The sequence below is a fragment of the Miniopterus natalensis genome, chromosome 2 (assembly GCF_054644295.1).
Source record: "Miniopterus natalensis isolate mMinNat1 chromosome 2, mMinNat1.hap1, whole genome shotgun sequence".
NCBI classification, from domain to species: Eukaryota; Metazoa; Chordata; class Mammalia; order Chiroptera; family Miniopteridae; genus Miniopterus; species Miniopterus natalensis.
In genome coordinates this window covers 22,862,037-22,884,083 of record NC_142082.1, presented here as the reverse complement: position 1 = coordinate 22,884,083, position 22,047 = coordinate 22,862,037, and the positions used below count along the sequence as shown (strand labels likewise).

At 41.8% G+C, this 22,047-nt stretch overlaps 1 long non-coding RNA gene across 1 annotated transcript; it reads left to right on the top strand.

The window, feature by feature from the left end:
- Nucleotides 1-1,743: 1,743 nt before the first annotated feature.
- LOC107523947 (uncharacterized) lies at nt 1,744-20,023 on the top strand. Its single transcript, XR_001601914.2, has 3 exons — nt 1,744-1,796; nt 11,261-11,314; nt 19,951-20,023. It is a non-coding gene; the product is annotated as an uncharacterized LOC107523947 (long non-coding RNA).
- Nucleotides 20,024-22,047: the final 2,024 nt, after the last annotated feature.

Genomic DNA, 22,047 nt, shown 5'->3' with positions numbered 1-22,047 from the left:
ATTGGAATTGTATTACATTTGTAGATTTATTTGGGTAGAATTAGCTTCTTAATCATATTGAGCCTTTTTGTTCATGAACTTGGTACTTATTCCAGTCTTTTATTCATTATATCTTTTATTAATGTTTTGTAATTTTTTCAATAATTGTGTCCTACATTTTTGATATGTTTATATGCCTGTATAACTATATTGATATAAGCTATATACACAGATTCTTTATAGTTTTCATTGCTGTTGTAAATGGGATGTATTTTTTTTTATTATAATCTCAAATTCATAATTACCTGTGGAGATGTTATTATTAATTTAAAAATATTATTGATGTCTCTTATCAGTTATAATAGTTTGTAAACTTCTTAGGCTGATTCTCCATGTAGAAAATCATCATCTGGGGAGAAGGGGTTTTAAATTTTCTTTTTAAATTATTATTTATTGTATTGGCCAGGGCCTCCTGTATAATGTTGAATATAAGCAGTGGTGGTGGAGATCCTTGTCTAACCCTTGACTTTATTGTTAATGCTTTTGAAATTATATCATTAATTGTGATGTTCAATAGTTTTTTGTATCATGTTTAACAATATAGCTTAAGAAATAAAGGAATTCATCTCCTATTACTAATTTCCTAAGAATTTCTTTTAGCACGAATGGGTATTGACTCTTGTCAAATATCTTTTCAGCATCTATTGAAATGATCTTATGTATTTTCTGTTTTAATCTAATAATGTAATTAATAAATTAATTAAGATTAGTAATCTGATATCAAGTCATACTAGCATTCCATTTGGCATTGAGGTTGTACCATACCAGAGTAAAAATGCACTTGTTTTCTTTTTCTTTTCTTTTTTTAAAACTTGTTAGAGTCCGTTGAATGTTTTGGAAAATCACCCATCAAACATTCTGGCCTTGTGCTTCTACAGAGAAAGGCTTTTGATTATCAATTCACTTTCTTTAAACTTTTTGTTTGTTTATTGAAGCTTTCTAATTCTTCTTAAAATGTTCTTCTTTATTGATGTTAGAGAGAGGAACGGAGTACGTGCCCTGATCGGGAATTAAACCAGTCACCTTTTGGTACAACCAGCTGAGCCACACCGGCCAGGGCTGTGTTCCTTCTTAAGCCAATTTTGGTAACTAATTATTTTTTAAGAAATTAGTCCAATGTATCTACATTTTCAAATCTATTAGCATTTAATTCATACTATTATTTTATGATTTTAAAAACACTATTTTTCTGAGATTGTACCATTTTTGTTTTAAATATTGTTTGTTTATGCCCTTTCCCTTTTTTCTTGATAAGTCTTATAGCTTTGTTCTACAAATGTTTATAAAGCCAATATTTAGTAGTATTGACGCCATGATTGCTATTTAATCAACTGTAGCTCTTAACTTTATTCTTTTCCTCCTTCTCTCTTCTTTAATATATGATGTGGTGTCCTGTCTTGCTTAGTGAGTTGAGTATCTAATTATCTTTTTATCTTTTAAATATTTTTTGCTGAGTGACTTTACAGTTGTAATTTCGATATAACTGCATTCGACTAGTTTTCATATGTACCACTATTACTGTTATTCAGTTCTAATATTTAACTGAACATTTACTATTCAGTTCTAATATTTCTGTCTTGATTTTTGTCTTGATTCCATGAGTTCATACTTAGGAGTTCATTGTACAGTGAACAAACATACGTTTCTTCAAAACTATCTTATTGTTGTTCTCTAGTTTAATTGAACCAAGATCAGAGAACATGGTTTGTGTCATATTGATTTTTTGAAATCACTTGAAACTTTCTTTGAAATCTAAGGTACGTTAAAATTTTGTATGCTCAATTTTTGTTCGTGTGTAATTAAAAAATTATGTTCTCCTGGATAGCCAGAGGGAAAGGAAGTGGGGACTAGGTGGAGGTGGGAAATGGGACAGAAAGAGACTTTGCTTGGGCCAACGGGCGTACAATACAGTGTGCAGATGATGCTTTATTGTACATGTGCTTCAAAGAAAGTCAAATTTAGTAGTTTAGATCGCAAATTTTATAATTACTGAAAATTGGGACTTATTTCTGCCATCTTATTATTTCTTTTTCTCATTTTTTTTGCACCTTACATTTCCTTCCTTTGATGTACTGATAAAATTTTCTAAATCCCCCTTATTTATTTTTTTTTTTTTCAGATGGTTTGGAAGCACTGAGGTGATATTTCTATTCTTTTGAAACATTTATACTAAGTATAAATTTTGTTTATAACAAAATCTATAGTTATTCACTTTACCCTCTTAACAAAAAACTTATCTAATGATGACAACTCATTAGAATAATCCTCTCTCTCCAGTCTTGCCATTCCATCATCTGATTTGTAATCTAGACCAGTGTTACTGAGTGCCACATTTTAAATTTTGTGGTAACCAATTTAACAACTAATAGTGAAAATAATTTTATTTATTTATTTTTAAATATATCTTTATTGATTTCAGAGAGAGGAAAGGAGAGGGAGAGAGAGACAGAAACATCAATGATGAGAGAGTCATTGATCGAGCCCGCAACCCGGGCATGTGCCCTGACCGGGAACCGAACCCCAATTGCCTGGATCCTAGGTTGACGCTCAACCATTGAGCCACGCCTGGCTGGGCTAGTGAAAATAATTTTAATAATATATCTTCTTTAACTCATATCTAAAATATTTTTACTTCAACTTGTAGTCAATATAAAGATTATTAATGGGATATTTTACATTTTTTTTTCCACACTAAGTTTTTGAAATCCAGTGTGCATTTTACACTCCATCACATCCCAACTCAAATTAGCTACATCTCAAGTGCCCAATGGTCACATTTAGCTAGTGGCTACCATATTGGACAGCTCAGGTCTAGAGTTTTCATTTTTATCTTATTTCAAACATAAAAATTACCTGTAATTACTAATTATAGAAAGTTTATATAGTTAAAATTGTATATATTATATAGTATAGCTATATATTATATAGCTAATATTAATTTTACCGATAAATCTATCCATTTTAGTGCTCCCTATTGTTTCTTTTCTTTTAAGATTATTTTTTATTGTTGACATTACTACAGATGTCCCCTGTTTTCCCCCCCTTCCCCCCTCTACCCACCCCAGGCCTTTACCACACTATCGTCTGTGTCCTTGAGCTATGTGTATATGTATATTGTTCTTTGGTTAATCTCTTTCCTTCCCCCCCACCTCCTTCCCTCTAAAATCTGTCAAGCTGTAAAATTCCATGTCTTGCCTCTGCATTTGCTTTTCTTTTTGTTGAATCAGATTATTTGTAGTTCTTTTGTTGTGGGACTGTTAAACATAATTTAAAATTTTGGGGTAGGTCTGAAACGTTCTATTTTGCCCTTACTCTTTATTTAAATTTTTTTTTTTTATGGTGATTCTTTTTTTTTTTTTAATTTATTTTTATTGTTGCAAGTGTTACAGATGTCCTGCCCTCACTCTTGAATAATAGTTTAGCTGGTTATAATCCAGTGTTGACAATCATTTTCCCTGAGGCTTTTTCAGATACTACTCTGTTGTCTCTTGCCTTCAAGCAGTGAGCCTGGCTCGTCCTGTCCTGTCCTGTCCTGGCCGGAGCACTTTTAGTACCTTTATCTTTAAGGAGCTGAATTCTGGAGTCGTCACTTGCTTCTGGATGAAAGCCCAGCAGGCCCATAGCTTCGGTTTTACTCTTTAGTATTTCTCTTCAGTTTCGATCTATGATATTGCTCATTTTATTTTTGAATGAGCTAGAGCTTTCTAGTATTCTATTTTACATTTTATCTATTATTGAAGGGGGGGTATATCAAAGCATGAACTGGTAGAACCATCTTATCTAGAAATCAACCGCTTTGTTTAAGAAGGGTCTTAGGTATTTTATTTATTGTTTTATTGCATCTATATTCTCTTTTCCATTCATTTCTATCCTTTCCTTCCTGGTGTATAGGAAACATCAGTTTTTATATGCCTACTTGTAATCACACACCTTCCTTGCTAATAATTCTGCTTATTTTTTTAGTTGATCTTGTAGGTGATAGGGAAAATTATTTGCAGATAATTTATTTTATCTCCCGCTGTTTAGATATTATTTATATAATTTTCTTATTTTATTGCATGGGTTAGAACTTTCATGTTAGTTAACAGTGGTGACAGCTAATATCCATATCTTGTCTCTAACTCTAAAGAAGATTTATCTAATGTCTCATCAAGTATGATAGTGGAATCTGATCCAAAACAAATATATTGATTAGGCTAAGGGAGTAGCTTTTATTTCCAGTTTATTGTAGTTAAAAGAAATCAGAAGTAACTGTAAAGTTATTTCAAATATCTTTTAGTTTCCCTCAAGTTTTGACTTATTATATTAATGTATATTGATTTGACAAGATTGAATTATCCTTCATTTCTGGAATAAACTTTATTTGGTCACAGAATATTATTCTTTTAATACGCTGTTGGATTCTATTGTTAATATTTTAGTTTGATTTTTAGATTAAAATAACAAGTGAGATTAGCATTTAGGTTTCCTTTTTGGCTTTCTTAGGTTTGATTTGACAGTTATGCAGACTTTGTAAAATTAACTGGGAAGTTTTCCATTTCTTCCATCTGCTCTGAGAAGGTTTAAATAGCATGGGAATTATCTGTTCATTGAAAATTTGAAAGAATTCACCTGTGAAACCATCAGATTATTGTTTCTAAATTGTTATTTTTTAATTATGTATCTTCTGTTTTAGAAGTAACTTGTAACATTTGCAATTAGTTATTTAACCAGACTTGCAACAGCTCTTCATGCCTAACCCTGTGTTCGTCTGGTGTAATAGCTCACTGTCATTTTATACCACAACTCCTCCATTCTTAAGCTCTCATTTAGTTCAGTGAGATTTTACGACTCTTTAAGAAAATTGTATGTAGTCATATTTTTTGCTCATATAAGCATATCTTTCCTTCATAATGGGAGATAATTTTCCTGGGAGTAATTCTTGGGCCACAACCTCTTTTTATCGAAACTGTGTAGACTTTTTGCCTGACATTTAGTACTGCAGCATAGAATTTTAAAGCAGTCTAGTGTTTATTCCTTTGAAGGTAATCTTTTTAAAAAAATATATTATTCCTGAATCTTAGAGAAGTTTTATCTGCATCTGATAATTTAAATATCCTAAACTACATTTTAGATGTGGGGCATTGCTTATTGATTTTTGCCTAAAATGTAATTTATTCCTTCAACATGAATTCTCACATCTTTTTTTTTTTTTTTTTTTTTGGTCTTTTTAATATATTTTAGTTATATATATTTTACACACATATAAAGCTGTTGCTTCAGTTCCAGTTCTCATTTTTCATGAGAAGGCACTTGATTATTTATTTGTATTACAAATATTTGAGGGCTTAACTCTGCAGTGGGTTCTGGTCTAGACATAATTTTTCTCGTAAATCCTTTCTCTTAGGCTTCTCCTCTATACTCTGGTTTAATTGATGATATACTTTGAGTTTATTTACAGTTCTTATCTCAATCATATTTATTTTCACCTCATCTTGTTATCCCTTCATCTTTTTCTGTTTTATTCTCAAGACGGCCTGCCTCTGTTTGCACATTCTTTTGAGAATACCAAAATGTTTTATGAATCAGTTTCCTGAATCTGTCATTAAATAATTTTAGGAAGTATGTTCTGTCCCTGAATTTAAAAAAAAATAAAAATATTTATTGATTTCAGAGAGAGGAAAGGAGAGGGAGAGAGAGAGATAGAAACGTCAATGATGAGAGAGGCATTGATTGGCTGCCTCCTGCACACCCCCCACTGGGGATCGAGCCCGCAACCCGGGCATGTGCCCCGACCGGGAATCGAATCCCAATCGCCTGGATCCTAGGTCGACACTCAACAGCTGAGCCACGCCCGGCTGGGTGTCCCTGAATTTTTGAGATGAGTTTCCTGTCATTCTGCTGTATTTTTTCATAGACCTCATTTGGTTTATTTTGTTTTTTTTACTCTGGAATCTCTATGAATAATAGCTGTGTTGACTCAGAGCTTGCCAAAGGACTTTGAGATTTGCTTCTAGCATTCACCCCATACCCTCTTTGGGTCTACTTTTAATGTGTTCTCTTCTCTCTCGGCCTGTGGGCAACAGCTATTGTTTTTCCTTCTCATTGCCTCACTTCTTTTAGGAACTTCTCACCTGCAAGCCCTTCCAGCTAGGCACCTACTGTCTTGCCCCTTGTCCACAACAAATTACTTACGAGGACTACACCTCCTAAGATGCAACAGAGCACCTCCTAGGTTCCCAGACTGTTGCCTTCCAGCCCTTGATATCTTTCTGAATGGATATAGAAAGTTTGGGAAGAAGGTCAGGGTGAAGGGGAACAAGATCCAACCAAACAAAGCAGACCACGCTTGGAAGTTAGAGGAATGACTGTTCTGTTTCCTGGATGTTAGTGAATCAGGAGGAAGGCCATGAGGTTTTCCAGCCTTTTGTTCAGGAGGCCCTTATTTTATAAAGCCAAGTCTAGGGTAGGGTTGTCAGATGTGCTTTGCAAAAATATAGACCATTATCTCTGTGTGTGAAATAGATTTTTAGTCAAAATATTTATTGAAACGTTTCAAATGATTTGTTCCTTTTAGAAAGAATGATTTCACTGCATGGGAGCCTCATGGAGAAAATGTTGAGAAATTGAGCAGTTCATTTTACACAGATCCAGCACATTCTGCTTCCCTCATCCACACGTTATTATTTCTATTGAAAATTCTTTTTACACCTTCATTTGGGACAGGAACCTATACACAACACTAAAACAGTTTCAACAGATGTCAACAAGAAATACACCAGGTGTATTTTCTGAATCAATAAAAATGTTATTAATAATAAAAAGGACATTTGCAGTTTGTAAATTTTCATTTTGCTGGGCAGCAAGCCAAAATTCTGGATAATCAGTTTAATACCAGACACTCGGAATCTGCGTTGAGAAGGAAGGTTTTCCTCCTCCTGGGTCCTTCCTTGGACTTCAGGTTAGCGGCTATCCCTCCAGACGGTGATGGGAACTTCAGCACACTCCTTCCTGGCGGTGTTGCTCAGGGCTGAGCCTGGGAAGGGTATGGGGCACTAGCCATGCTCTTTGCTGACCCCTGGGGCTTCCCTCTCAGAGATTAGGCCAAGACAAGGTTCAGGAACCAGAGGGCTCTCTCACCCGTGGCTGAGTGTTAATGCAACCTTAACCTACTGCTCTCAGCTGTTTATCTCAGCTCAGGTGAATTTTAGAGGTTAAAAGACCTTGCTACTCTTTTTTTCAGGTTGTCAGATTCAGATGTTTGAGTATAGTATTTTTTTTTAAAGCATTTCATCAGTGAGACCAAGTAATCGTTTTCTGCCTCTCTATGATTAATTGGTGAATCCTCTACCCAATTAACTAAGGCAAACTTCAAATTTGCATTATTGCTGCCTTTTCAGAATCCAATGGCACTTTAAAAAAAGCGTTCAATGGCTCATTTCAGCTCTACCTAAAAGTCCTTACAACGCAAACGTTATTTTTGGCTCAGGGCATATGCTTCCGCCTGTTTCCCCAAAGCTCTCCCCGCCCAGCCCGTGGAAACCCGGCTTTGCCGAGTCTATTCAGGCCCCCTCACATTTGCATGTCTATCAGCGGGCTTTCACAGCCCAGTGGCCCCAACAAGTACTTTCCAATGGCCCCATTGTTCTTCAGAACCACCCCAAATCAGAACTTCCAGCTTCCTGCTCCCTCGCTGTTTCAAGTGCAGTCGAAACACCTGTTAGTTTTCTTGGCCTCCTAAAGCCGTCACTTCCTACTTACGGGAATTGTGCCCCCGCCACTTGCTGAGATGGCCATCTGTGGGGAAAAGCTCGAATTTTCTCCATGGCAGAATCCTTAGACGCTACCTCAAGTTTCATATGACACTCTTCGGTCGTCCTTATGGCTGCTTTCCATTTCACTGAAGAAAGGCTGGACTGCCACATGGATGGCAGAATGAGAAATACTTGTTTCCTTCCCTCTCTCTTTATAAATTTAAAGATTCCCCAAAGTTAAAGTCTACAGAGATGTAAAGTGATTATACCGATAATATCGTGAAACCATTCGGATTGGACTCTCACCATGTTCAGGGAGATGAATTAAGATCTACTGCAAATATTTATTCTACATTTTGACAGGTCAGTCCAATGAGCCCACCTACAAAAGAGCTGGACAAGAGTCCGAGTAAATGTTTGTTCTGACTTGTGTGGTTATGTATGTGTGATATATGTGTCTATGTATATATATGCATGCTACATTGCACATATGTATTTATTATAAGTAAGCGTGTGTGTGTGTATTCAAGCATATACAAATTCATGATTACTTCTATGCGCTGAAGACTGAAACGATACAACCTTTCATTTGTTTTGTTCTTAAAATCTATGCTTAAGGTCTGTACAAACAGCTCATCTGTAAATCTGTGGAATGCTTTGCACACATTCATTTGATACATCAGACCTGAGAGTAAGAGAGCCCACTATTTTATTTTCATGTTACAAATTAATTATTATCGTTATCATTAATAACCACTTTATCACTCCAGCACTTGGAAGCAGACCCAGCTTGGTGACTTCTGGCCTTTACCGCCCTTTCCTCCTTGTTCCCAGGCTGCTGGCAACCTCCCCCCAAACGGCCATTATATTATGTGCTCGCCTATCACTTTTGTTGAGTTAGAATTTTAATAATAACAAGCAGGTTATTAGATTCAGTTAATGCATGTGACGCCTACTGACTTAGAGGTAAAATGGTTGCAAGCGGTTTACACTCAGTGAGTTCAGTGAAGTTGTGTGAGTTTTAAATCTTTGTGTTGTTGCTCCTTGGGTAGTTTTGCTTCACAACCCAGAAAGCTTTATTCACGGTTTCCCAGAAGGGTGGCAAATTGGCCTTTGGGCTGCTTCCAGCAAATCATCTCTGGGTTTCTGATTAAATTGTATATAAAATATGCACACTGTGGAGTCATCCAGGAGAATGGTACACATTGCCATTTTTGGACATTTTGTGATCATAGCCAGAGAAAGCTGAAAGGGGTATAGAGTATCAGGAAAGACTCAGAAGCCTCCACTGCCCAAAGGCATGCCTCTGACATTCAGGCATTCAGGCGGGAGACCCCCAAGGCCCCCGCATCTCTGGGATGCTGCAGTGACCAGAGGGACAGCAGTGCATGTATTCAAAGCTTGACCTTATTTTTTCTGGGTGCTCCTTTCCTTTTCCTTCTGGATGGAAACATTTTCTCCACAGATGGACTCTAGTCTCTGAATTCACCATAGTAGGCAGTTGTCATTCCCTCCAAATATATATTTTTGGTTTCCTAGGTTTAGAGGGAAGTTGGCAGTGAGAAAGAAAAGTTGGGACGATCTAAAGGCAGGATGAGAGAATCAGGAAGTCTGCTGGAAAAACTATATTCCTGAGAGACAGAGAATCGGCCACACTTGCAAGGGCTCCCCTCCTTGGGAAATGCTTCTCAACTGCGCAGGGCCGGAGATGGGATTAGACACAGCCCCTGCCTGTGGCGGCTCATTCAGCTCTGGGCTCTTTCTGCCCCCTTTTCTCTGGGGAGTGACCAGGAGAGAGGGCAGCCGTGTCACCGTGTTTCCCAAGGAGCAAACAGTGGAGGTTGCCAGAGGTGAAAGGTTAAACACTGGTGTCAATAACGTGAAGGGGGCTTTGGGGGAAGGGGGAGTAGGTCAGCAGGGAGGCTGGGGAAAGGTGGGGGAGGTGAGAGCCCTGGCCTGCCTGCCCGGCATTGAGAGAAAACAGACTGACCACTCCGCCCTCCCTTAGCCCCGCATTTGCGCGCTGGCGGTGGCGACTCGCCCCCTCCCCTCCCTCCCTTCCTCCGGCCTGGCCTTGCGGTCGGCATTTGCCTCAGTGCTGTAGCATCATACACAGGATGTTCACGGGAGATGCTTGTTAAGTTCTCCTGATCCTGCCTAGACTTTGGCTCCTCTAGAAATACTCTGCTTTGGGAATTGCTTTCAGGATTGGGAAGGAGTTTTTCTTATTGCCCTAACGGTTGCTAATTTTTCTATACTAAAGGTAGGACTGATTTTTGGAAGGCTCTCTAAGTCAATGAGAATAAGTCTGAGAGAAGTAAAGAATGAAGCTGGGCCTTATTGAAAACATGGGGTTACTAGAAAATAGTGCATATGATGTTTTTGCGCCATATATATATACTATATATAATAATTATATATCTATAATTTTATTTTCCCATGAAATCACTTCAAAATAATTTTGTTAAATGCTTGTACATTTGGGATGAGTGTATGGCTTTTCAAAGTCATTGTGTAGGGCCCAGCATATGTGCAGAATATTCCTTTAGAAAGGCTGTTTCTTCCCCTGTCGTCATGTCTGCCATGACGGACTCTTCCTCCGGAGCCTAAGAGAAGCTCTACTCATGGCTTAGGAGAAAAAGGGCTCAGCAGGTTGGCTGCCAGGACCGTCCTTAGAGGAATCTGCCGCCTCAGTCAAATGGAGAAAAGTGCACTGTGTGTGTCCCGGTGGTTGGGTAGGGGAGGGATCCCCGTTAGGGGACCAGGCTGGGATCAGGTCTAGCTGAAAGTGAGATTGATTTATTTATTTGGCAGCCTCACCTCTGAGTTCCTGACCGAATTTAAGACCTCCCTACTTGGGCTTATATTTTCTTACCTATAAAATGGGGGGGGGGGGGGGGAGAAAAACGGATGATTTCTCTCTGTGCACAACCCAGTGCCAGGGGGGGCGGCTATGAAAGTCTTAGGGTTCAAAGAGGAAAAAGAGAAAAAGAAGCAGAACATCATGATAAGAGGAGAAAACAATACAGAGAAAGAACTAACAGGGAAGAGGTAGGCAAGGAACTGGGCGGGAAAGAGAAAAGAAGGAAGGAGCCGGAGGAGAGGAGGGATGTGCGAAGGGGGGTGAAGAGAGCAAAGGGAGCAAAGGCGGGGTGCTGTTGGTCAGACAAGGCCTCTAATGCACCTGGGGAGACCATGCACTTTGGCTTGAAAAGCCACAGGGATCTATTTTCTTAGATGTCCTGGGGACAGAATCCCAATGCCTGGAAAACACCAGTGTGTGTTCTTGGGCTCTAGGCCTGGAAGGAGGGAAAGTAAAAGATTTCAGCCTCAGGCTTGTTATAGGAACACAACCCATGGGGCTGGGTGGGGAGAAGACAGATTCTCAGGTTGGGGGAAAATTTGTGTCTAAAGTGGGACAAACTTCAATGTATGTGACTTTTTTTTCTCTTTTCTTTTTTTCTTCAATTACATTTACATTAAGCAAGAAAAGGCAGTTCTTAAAGTTCTCCCACCAACATTTACTCAACGATAAACTTTGGGTAAGTTCACTAGTACCTTTACTACTTATAATTTATGAATTTTAAAGCACATTATAATTTTATTTGTTATAGGACAATGTATGTGAAAAAATCACTACAAAAACGGTCCAGGTAGAAGTGCCAACCTAGCACTACCATGAATGAACTCGTGCGTGCCCACCCCCAGCTCCCACCTTCAAAGCATGTTAGCTGCTGTGTGTGTGTGTGTGTGTGTGTGTGCACGTGCGCACGCGTGTGCGCCTTGGAGAACCGTGAAAGGTCCTTGGTCTTCATTGCTGGCTCACTGTCTTATAGCAACCTTATATTCCCAGCCCAAAACGGAGCTTCACACACAGCCTGACCCTGGGATGGAGTATTTCAAGTTAGACTATTCTGGGAAATCAGAGAATGTACAGATTTCTTCATGTAGGCCTCTGTGATTCAGCCACAGACTGATTTCCACCTCCAGGTCCTCTTACAGTGAAGGAGGCCCAGCTTCCTTCACAAGTTTAGGGATTTCCTTCTTCAAGTGGAGAATCTGAAGAACCCCGGAGGGATCTTTCCCCAAGGAGTTTCCTCTCTGTCTGCACCAGAGCCCAGGAAGGGAAAGGAGAAGCAGGCAGGGAAGCCCGCTGGTTGGGAAGCCCTAACAAAATGCAAACACCTCCCTGCCCCATCCCCCTGTGTAGCTCCCCCCTTGCACCACCCCCATCCTGCTGCTAATGCAGGGTGTAATCTCACTTCTAAACACAGAATTACAGAAAACCAGGGGGAAAAAGCCCCGAGAGGAATAATTAATTTCTGCTTCCTCATGCAAATCCTTTGGCCAGTCATTTAAGGTTCAGAGCAGGACCAATTCAGCTCCTTGTGCAAATTCCAAACTGAAGGCATTTAGAAAAGAAGAGAGAGTGAGAGAAGAGAAATTGAATGGATTTACTTTTCTAAGAACCAGAATTAACAAAGGTTCCATTTTCCATGGTTATGGGTCTGGCTAGACAGCCCTCACTGACAAGCTCTCCAAACACATGTGCTGGCCTGTTGAAAAGGCCTCAGTGTTGACTGACAGATAATTGAACTGACAAATTGTTTCATTGTATTTGGCAGGGAGAGTGCTGCATTAGATAATTATGGGGAACAGAGGAGCTCTGGGGTCTCAGGTCACAAGACATGCCTGACCCTATTTTCTGAAAACTCTGAATGGAGTTCTTGGTCCCAGAGGACCTGAGTGTGAGGCTCTGTCTTTTTTTTGTTGGTGTTGAGTTTTTTTCCTTCCCCTTTACCTCCCCCTCTGCCTTCATTCCCCACCCCTCCCCCCTTTTCCGATCTAATGATTAAGAGCTAAAGAATATAGAGACCTCCAGAGCTCAGAGAACAGGCCTTACTCTCACCCCAACCCCAACCCCCAGACCCAGTTCCTTGCCTTTTAGGAAAAGAGCTTATGGATTTTATCTATGGTCTCAAGTTTGCAAACTCTTCTTATCAGCTGCCCACAATGGCCTAAAAGGGGTCTTGGACAAATAAGTCATTTCAAATGATGGTTGCGGGGCTGCGGGGGCATCCTGGTGGGACAAGGGAAGCAGAACTGCTTCTGTGTGCAGCCTAGTTACATGAGATTTTCTGTGTCATCAATTCTTCCTCACCCTAGTTTTCCTGAGGGAAAATGTGGGGACAGAAGAGACCTAAGGATTATTTGGTAGTAGAACCATCTCACTTTCCAGCTGAGGCTTGAGAGAGTACCACACAACTTGTTAGCGGAGAAATAGCATAGACCTCAAGTTGTGCCCACTGGCCCCCCAACCCAGTGCTCTTTTGCCCAAACCATGCCACCACCTGAGAGATAACAAAAAAGTATATATGAGGGCAAAGTACAAATAACAATGTCTGCCTCTGCTTTCCTAGCTCCTCTTACTGCCACATAAGCCTACAGGGAACTGGAAGCGGCTTCACACAAACAATATTTAGCCTCATGTGTGGATGCGGCCCCAGGGCAGTCATTCTTGGGGGTGGCGAGAGACCCTCAGAATAGAGATGCCCCTAGAAATTTCAGCAGAATCTCAGAGCAGATCGCATGGGCTGGGTAAAGAGCCTCCTACTTACTTTTTTTTTTAATCCCCATTTTTAATGATTTTAATCCTCATTTTTATTGATTTTGTTTTAGAGAGAGAGAAAGGGAGAGGAGAGAGGGAGAAACATCAACTGGTTACCTCAGGTATGTACTCCAACCTGGGATCGAACCTGCAACCTGGGTATGTGCCCTGGTGGGGACTGGAACCTGAGACCTTTTGGTGCTCAGGATGATGCTCCAACCAGCTGAGCCACCCTGGCCAGGGCAAGCCTGCTGCTTACTCTTTCAGAAGAAAGTGAACAGCTCAGTATTTCTGCTCTGGCAGCCTTCCTTCAGCCTGCAGCCTGCAGCCTGCTTGCGGGAGAGGAAGACAGTAGTGAGGCCGGGGTGTGGGGAGCTTCAGTATAAACCTCACTTATTCTCTGCAGACCTTCGATGCCTTGGAAGCTTTCCTTTCCTTTCAAATGGAAAGGTTTTAGAATTACACCACCTCTCAAAAATCATTATTTTCAGTTGAATTTTCACTTTTTCCAGAGTCTTTTTTTCCTTCTTTTGACTTTCTACTCTGAAATATAAGTCCAAAGAACCTCAGAAGTTGGATTGTTGTTTGGTTTCTAAACAAAAAGCCCAAGCAAAGTGTGGTGCGGACACCTGAAATTTTCTGTAATAGGTGTGACACAATTGAGACCAATGGACTTTCTCTAATTGTTTTTAAAAACCCAAATAACTTAAAAAAAAAAAAAAAAAGAGCTTCCTAGTGGTTTTAAGGTAGCCATTCTCTGAATCAAAACCTACCGTGCTGAATTTAGGAGTGGCTTTACAAAGAAGCTGTCAAACCCCTTTCACTGACTTGCAAAAGATGTGTTCCTAATAGAAGGCATTAACTGAGGAATCATGAGTTTGAGGGGAAGGGGATAGAGACAGCACAGTGTCAGAAATTAGTGAAATGGTTTTAGAATCCTAGAGTAAGAGAAGACTATGGTACCACCGTGGTAGGGTTTATAAACCTGGCTGCCATCAAGTCCCTCCCTCCCTCTCTGCGTACTTCTCACCCCATCAAGAGGTGGAATAGAGTCGTGTCATGTCCCGTCCCATGCCCCCCCCCCCCCCCCCCCCCCGCTTAAATCTAGGCTTACCTTAATACCTTGCCTGATCAATAGGGTGTGCTGGAAGTGATGTTCAGGGACTTAGGCTAGGTCATGAGCACCTTTGCAGCTTCTGCCTGGGTGTCTTGGAATGCTGGCTTCTTGGGACACTTCATCCTGGGACCCGGCCACTATACTGTGAGAAGCCACATGAAGATGCTCTGGTCAACAACCACACGACCTCCAGGTTACAGTCACTATCAACTCTCAGCAATATGAGTGAACCGTCTGGGATGTCCAGTCTAGCCAGGCTTTTAGGTGACTCTACCCCTGGCCCCCTTCTATCTGATTACAATCCCATGAGGGATCCTAAAAGAGAACTGCCCAGCTGATCCAGCGAACAGATGCATGGGAGATGATAACACATTGTTGTTTTAAACCATGAAGTTTTAGAGTGGTTTGTCAAGTAACAAGTTAACCAGAATCCACAATGAGGTTTTGCCCCTAAATGCTTTGAAGTATAAGGGGAAGTCTTCATTTTTCTCTCCTTCTCAATAAAAGGATGCTCTTCCTCATGAAATAGACCTGAAGGGTTCACCCAGGAAGGAAGCCCTACCCCCCCCCCCCACACACACACACATTACCTGTGGAATTGAGTATTAACGGACTTGAAGGGAAGAGAGGATAATTTATGGAGTTTTCAACCTGGGGTAAGTAGAGACTGAGGATGTCTTAATGGCCAGAGAGTTTTAAGTGAGGGTTTGCATCCAGAAGCTGGAGTGGCTTGCAGAAATCCAAGGTCATCAGGTTAACAAGCTGGTGACCCTGTCAGCTCTGTCCCTGGGCTTTTTAGTGTACCTGGCCCAACACAGAACTGGATGCAGGAGCAAATACGAGCTAACGATATCAAAGGCCCTCATCGTGGGTTTTCAATCTCTCTTGCCCAATGGATTTGTTATTTTCTGTTTTCTTTTCCCTGCTGCTCCATCCTGTTGCATCCTCTAAAATAGACACTTCCTCATAATTTAATGACCTCTTTTGGATGATCTCAGCTCTTTCTCTTTTGCTAACCCTCCCTTTTGGAGCTGGGTTCCCATTTGTACCCACATGCAACTCTGGCTAATAGGCACATGCCTTCCTGGGGCCTCAGCCCTAGTTTCTATGTTTCAGGAAGGAGACTGCATACCCGCTGAGAATTGTCTTTTCTGAAAGAACAAAGAAGGGATGAATATTCCTTGAGAAAGCCCAATATGACAACATTTATATTTGCTAGTAGGTAAATTAGAGAGTTGTTCATATTGCAGGAGGTGTTTCTTTAAATGTCCACTAGTGCATTTAAATATAATTTGATTTAAAAAAATAACTGAGGTAGCATTTCTTCAGGCCATATTTAGTATGTAAGTGAGAGGGACAGATGTTTATAAGAAGGGGATCTAGCAGAATGTGCCTCAGTCTTAAGACAAAGGGAGCCCTTGATTGATTTCTCACAGGGGGAGATGTTTTTCTACCTTCTGAAGTTAAAAACAAACAGCCAAAGAGGTGAACAAATCCAGCTTTCTGCAGTCAGTTCACTTCACCAATTACTTTTTTAAGGACCCATGTGTGCCCAGTGAAATATGCCAAATAAAGAGTTTCAAATTAGTAGAGCAGGCTCAGAAAAAAAGCCATCTTCAAATTCTAATAGGGCGACACAAATTTTACTATTCTAAAGGGTGTAAGACGAGACAGTACTCTTTACTTCTTTATTCTACACCATTTATAGAATAATAGGCTGATAGTCTCAGGTCTCAGGAATGGGAAATGAATTTTGCCAAATTTTCTAGGGAGAAATGTGTAGATCTGGTAAAACCATTATATTCTACTTTAAACTTCTGCCTCAGACAAATTCATTCTCAGGGTAAATCAAAATCAAACCCAAACAACCATGATAAATAAGCTAACCAGAAAAAAATCCCCCTGAAACAAAAAACCACCACCAACAAAAACAAATAAACAAAACCCAAAAGGCTTTGTGAAAGGAAGCTACAGTTAGAGTGGAGGGGAAATGAGAGCCCAGTTTGATTGGATTCAATTCCATTTGATCTTACCCAGTCCAATCCAATCCAATCCAATCCAATCCAATCCAATCCAATCCAATCCAATCCAATCCAATCCAATCCAATCCAATCCAATCCAACCCAATCTAATAAATATTTATTGAGTGCCTACTATGTGCTAGCAAATTGTTAGGTTCCGTGGATTCGAAGTTGAGTGAGACAGTCTCTGCTTCCAAGAAGCTATGTTTGCAGCTTCTGCAAGAGTATCAGACGTGCATTTGTATGTTAGTAAAGGGTCCGGGCTAGCCCATTGCTTCCTGGCTGTCTGGGAAAGCCCTGCCCTTATGACCCCACCTCTTTGCTGCCAGGTTCAGCATGGTGCCTTCTCTCCTCTGCACGGAGGGGGATACCACTGATGTGTGTGCATGGTTGTGGGGGTACATGAGCAGTGGTGGCTGGTCAGGTATAACCCATCCTTCCCAGCACATCTGCTATAACTTGAATTTCATTAATATCCATTTTCTCTCTCCCCACTGTCAGTCTAGCACAAATAATAATTATTAAAGTCCCTTGCCCACTACTGAAATAAAATACAGCCAGAGAGCTAAAGCACAGCCAGTCCATTGAGAGTCGACTGAAGCTGGGTAAGACCAGTAATTCAAAACAGATGAACAGTACAGCAAATACTATGGGCTCAATATCCTAGGCTGACCCGACCTTTGAAACTTGCTGAAAGTTATTCTTGAAATTCCCCAGAACTCCTTGAATAACTTCTGTAAAAGGCTTATTTATCACAAAGTCATAAATAATATTTGCTAGATATTTGCTCCATCTATCTAGAAAATGAATTAGGCTAGAAGACATGAGCTCAGTGGCTGAGCTGGGGTTGGGGGTGGGGTAGCCAGGGTGGTGGGGTGGCTGTTTACAGTTCTGATAGGAACAACCGAGAAGCTGCAGCTTTCCATCTTCCATATGTGGGAGTGGGGCGGAGAGGTGGGGAGTGGGGTAAAGATAGGGCTGCTCAAGGAATTTAGTTCAGTACAGTGGATTTTAATTTCATTGCTTCTATACAGAGGTGGTTGTAGACGGCTGTCAAAAGACATAGCTCTGGTAAACAATTCAACTGATACTTTTACAGTCACCAAATTGTTTTTGGGCAAGAATCCCAAAGACCCTGCCCAAAGAGCTACAGATGCTCTGTGACTGCCTTCTGTGAAAGCTGGGGGATTCATTCATTCATTCATTCGACAACTCTATTCAATGGAATCATCTTAGTTCTGTAGGAGATATAAAAATACAAAGGACTTAGTTACATCTTTCAAGGAATCTTTGTGTGAAGGGGGACAGGAAAATATATGAACACCTAGGACACAATGCAGAAAGTGATAGCATCTTAGGACAGGCACAAAGAGCTATAGCAGTTGAGAGGATAGTGAGATGACTTCCAGCCCATGGGAGTGGGATGGTAAGAGGGAGCAGGGTAGGAAATGAAAGATTTCTAGAGAAGGTCCCACTGAGCAGACTCTTGAAGGTTGGGTAGGATTTGACAGGACAGGGGTTAATCTTTCCAGGCTTAAGAGAGTGTGACAGGATTAAATATAGAAATGTAAAAGGGTTGGTCCCAAATAGGCTATGAATTTAAACCGGTGGTGGTAGGTGGAGGTGGAGAAACTAGGGCCAGAAGACTCTGACAAGAGTCCTTGTGAGATCCAAGGAAGGTGATGTTCATAGGAATGAAGAGAAAGGGATGATCCTCAGCTATTAGAAAGGGTGACAGATAGAAGTTGGCCACTAATTGTGTGGGTATCGGGGATGGGAAGGAAGATGGAGGAAGCCTCATGCAACAGTGTTAAGGTCATTTCCTATTTCGAGCTATTAAAGACAAACGCCACTGTCTGAGCCTGCATGCTGGGAACTGGGGAGGAGTAGGGAGGTTAGGAAGATGGTCTGCTTGGGGGAGAGTGTCACAAAGAGCTACCAATGGTATCTTATGATGCTGACTAATGGGGACTAGGAAAGGTGTTGGGATATTTGTGGGTGAAGGGACGGAGCCAGTGGGGAGAAAGGCTGAAGAGAAAGAATGGGGTTGACACAGAGTTGGGGTGTAAGAAAGGATACAAAAGCCTATAGGAAGAAGGAATGAGATATGGTGAGCGGGCACCCAGAAAGATTTGGAGAGGGGACAGGGGAGTCGAGAGCGTTCCTGTCTTCTTCCTGATCAGTCAGCTGGCACAAAGGGCGACTTTGAGATGCTGGGAGGTGATGGGTAGGTACCACATACAGCTTGGCAGGGAGTGGGGGTCAAAACTTTCTCCATATTTTTCTCTGTTTTCATTCTGTTTCTGGGACCAAAAGGCCAACTCGGGGCTTGTGCCTCTGCCATTTGTTCCTTGGAGGCTGGAGCTCTGCTTAGGTGATTGAGTTGTTTGTCTTTACTGGGAAGCTGGGCTTTGTCATAGGATGATGGCTGAATAGCTTGGGGAGGGCCGGTTTGTGCATGGCCAAGGAGCCCTGTCTTGGGGATGCCCAGAAGATCCTGTCTTGCTTCTCTCTTTTTCTTAGTGGCTTTCCTGTGTTGACTATCATCAGTTGGATATCTGCTTTCTGCTCGGCATAGGATCATTTGGTTGTGATGGATGACATCACTCAGGTGCTTATCATGGTTCCCAGTCTTGTCCAGAACATTCTAGGCACAAAGTTGCTTAGAGGTCTTATCGCCCAGGAGCTCCCAGCCTGTCAGTCCAGAAACCCAGATCTGGGCCTAGTCTCCCAGCAGCTCCCAGCCTGAGGAGCCCTCCAGGTTTAGGGAGGGAGCTGGGCAATGCCTCTCCCCTCCCATGCAGATGGTGACACTGTGACAGAGAAGCAGCAGGGAGTGTGCCTCAAAGCAGGCCTGGGAAGCACGCATTTAGAACAACCTCTGACTGGCAACATGATGAGTACAGGGCCTAGTCCTGGCTTAGAGTAGCAGCTCAATAAATATATGTTGAAATAAAAAAGTGAAGAAACTAATCACGTTATGGTTAGGGAAGAAATAAAGTCTGAGGAGTAAGGGCTTTTGATATTTTAGTTCAGTTTCCTGTCTCTGTACCCATAAACCTTTTCTCTCCAAACACCGTGTTCTTTAGGGATTTTGTACCTTAAAGAGTTGTATGTCTTTCTTACGCTTCTTCTCAAAATTCCAGAATCTTCCTCCAGGCCTGAGGGTCACAATATTCTTTAGGCACTTTGAGTTTTAGACCTACATTCACTCACTCTCTCCCTCACTCCTTCACTCACCTCTCCTTTTCTTTATTTCATTGTGTATTTATTTGCTAACACATCTGTTAAAATATTTATTGACCATCTATTATAATGAGGTAAAAAAGAGATATTCTTGATGATGTTGTAAGAGGAATGTATTAGTAAAAGACAGCCTGCCTGGTGATTTATTTATTTACATCATTCCCTCCTTGGATCCACGCCCTCCAGCACTCTGACTCTGACTGCCCTGCCAAGCAGAGACTGGGCTTTGTCACATGACTTGCTTTGCCTGCGGTGAATCAAGTAGACTCGTGCAGTGGGACTTGTCCTCTCTTGCTATTTTTGGAACCCCATGACTGCCACCATTTGAAGAAGCCTGGACTAGCTTCTGGTGATGAGAGCCACGTGGCCCAGTTGCCTCTGTCATCATGGCCAACAGCCTGCCAACAACCAGACACGTGAGTGACCCCATTAAGTTTCGGAGTTGTTTGTTTTGTGGTAGTAATTACCTGATACAACACTCCTCCTCATTACCCTTGAAGGGGCTGTGATAAAGGAGGACCTCATGTCTTTTCATCCCCAAATGTATTCTTGCCCAAGATATGCCATACTTACAGCCCCCAAATAATTCTGCAGGACCCAGCTATAGATTTTTTTTTAAATCGTGTTCACACTTTCCTGAAAGCCTACTTGCTCACTTACAATCTCTGGGCATGAAATCAACAGTAAATATTTATTGGATTCCCAGTCACAGATAAGACAAGATGCAGGTGTGAGTAGTCATCACCCAATTCCCAGGTCTGATGGGTGTGGATACACCAGAGGCAGAAGTCAGCATTTGAGGGGGGCACCTACCAAGGCTCCCTCAGAGGGTGCAGAAGACCTGTTGCTTCAACCAGGGAGCTTTGCAGACTGGAGTCCATTCGGCCAGTTCTGAGTGCCACAGTCACCCCCGCCAAGAAGGATCCAGTATCTTTAAAGGGCCAGAGGTGGCTATCTTGCTGCAGCCCCCAGGGGACAACAGCTCTTTCCCATTCAAGAGTCCTCACTGGGCAAGGGCAGGGTCTCAGTTTCCAGGGCATGAGTGTCCAGCTAAGGAGTCTGTGCTTTGTTACACAAAAGGGACAGTCCCAGAGGTTGGGCTAGGGCCTGCTTGTAGAGTGCTCTGTGACTCAGTGGTCCCTGCATTCATGAAGGGGAGACTTGTAGGGGTAGAAAAGGGTCAACACTGTGTTTGGTACTTCGAAGAAGGCAAAGAAGATGAATAAGTGATGATGATACGTAAATAAATGATATTGACGGAATATAGTTCTTCAGCCAGGATCAGAGCATTACAAGCTCTGTGAGTGGAAGTGAGGGAACTCATAGCACTTAAGCATGCCTGCTTTGGGCCAAGAAAATGTAGAATTTATATTTGTCACCCCTTTCTCTGGGCTCTCCCACCTCCATCTGTCAGGCTTCCCCCACTCCGGTCACCCTGACAGCCCCTTGAACATGCAATGTCCCTCTCCCCAAATTAAAGTGTCCCCACCCTGTCTTAATCCTTTTGGGGTCTGTTCTCTACCAACAGACAGCTAAGCCCAGATAACGGCAGCCCCACTAATCTGTCTTAGTGCGAGTGTTCCCGTCCCAGATAACAGAGCTCATTACTGTAGATACTAGGCTGGGCTTCGGGAAGGCTCTGAAGCAGCAAAGCCTGGGGCTGGGATTCAGTTTGTAGCTGTGGGTCAGGGGCAGCTCTTGGACAGATGGGGTATCCTTACCTCTCAAACTGGCATGTTCAGCTTCAGCTTCCTCTGTGTATCCGACACCAACCTCTGGGAGCAGATAGTCTGATCCAGTGCAGTGGAAAAGCTGCAGGCTGTGGGGCCAGATGCATCTGGCTTGGCCTCTTATAAGCTCTGTGACTTAGCAGTTTGACTTGATGTCTCTGGACCTCCGTCTGTATTTCTCATCTGCAAAATGGGAAAATTATACTTACTGTGCAGGCTCACTGTGAGAATTAGGAAGAATATATAGGAACTGTTTACCCACTGTGGGTCCCCCAAGGCAGTGCTATGGGGGCTCCTCTTGGCTGCAGCCATGGGTGCAACGATGCAGAGGGCCCCGAGGTGCATGCCTGCGGTGCTTGGCTCTGGAGCCAGACCCTGTGGGGCTCAAATGCTGGTTCCGCCACTTCCTAGATGTGTGACTTTGAGAAGGTTACTTTTCTGGGCCCCACTTTCCTTTATCTGTAGGGAAGAGTAACAGTCCCTATGTCACTGGGTTGTTATAAGGATTAAATGAAGTATCTCAGGTATGTGATAGAGTTGGCACTGTGCCAGG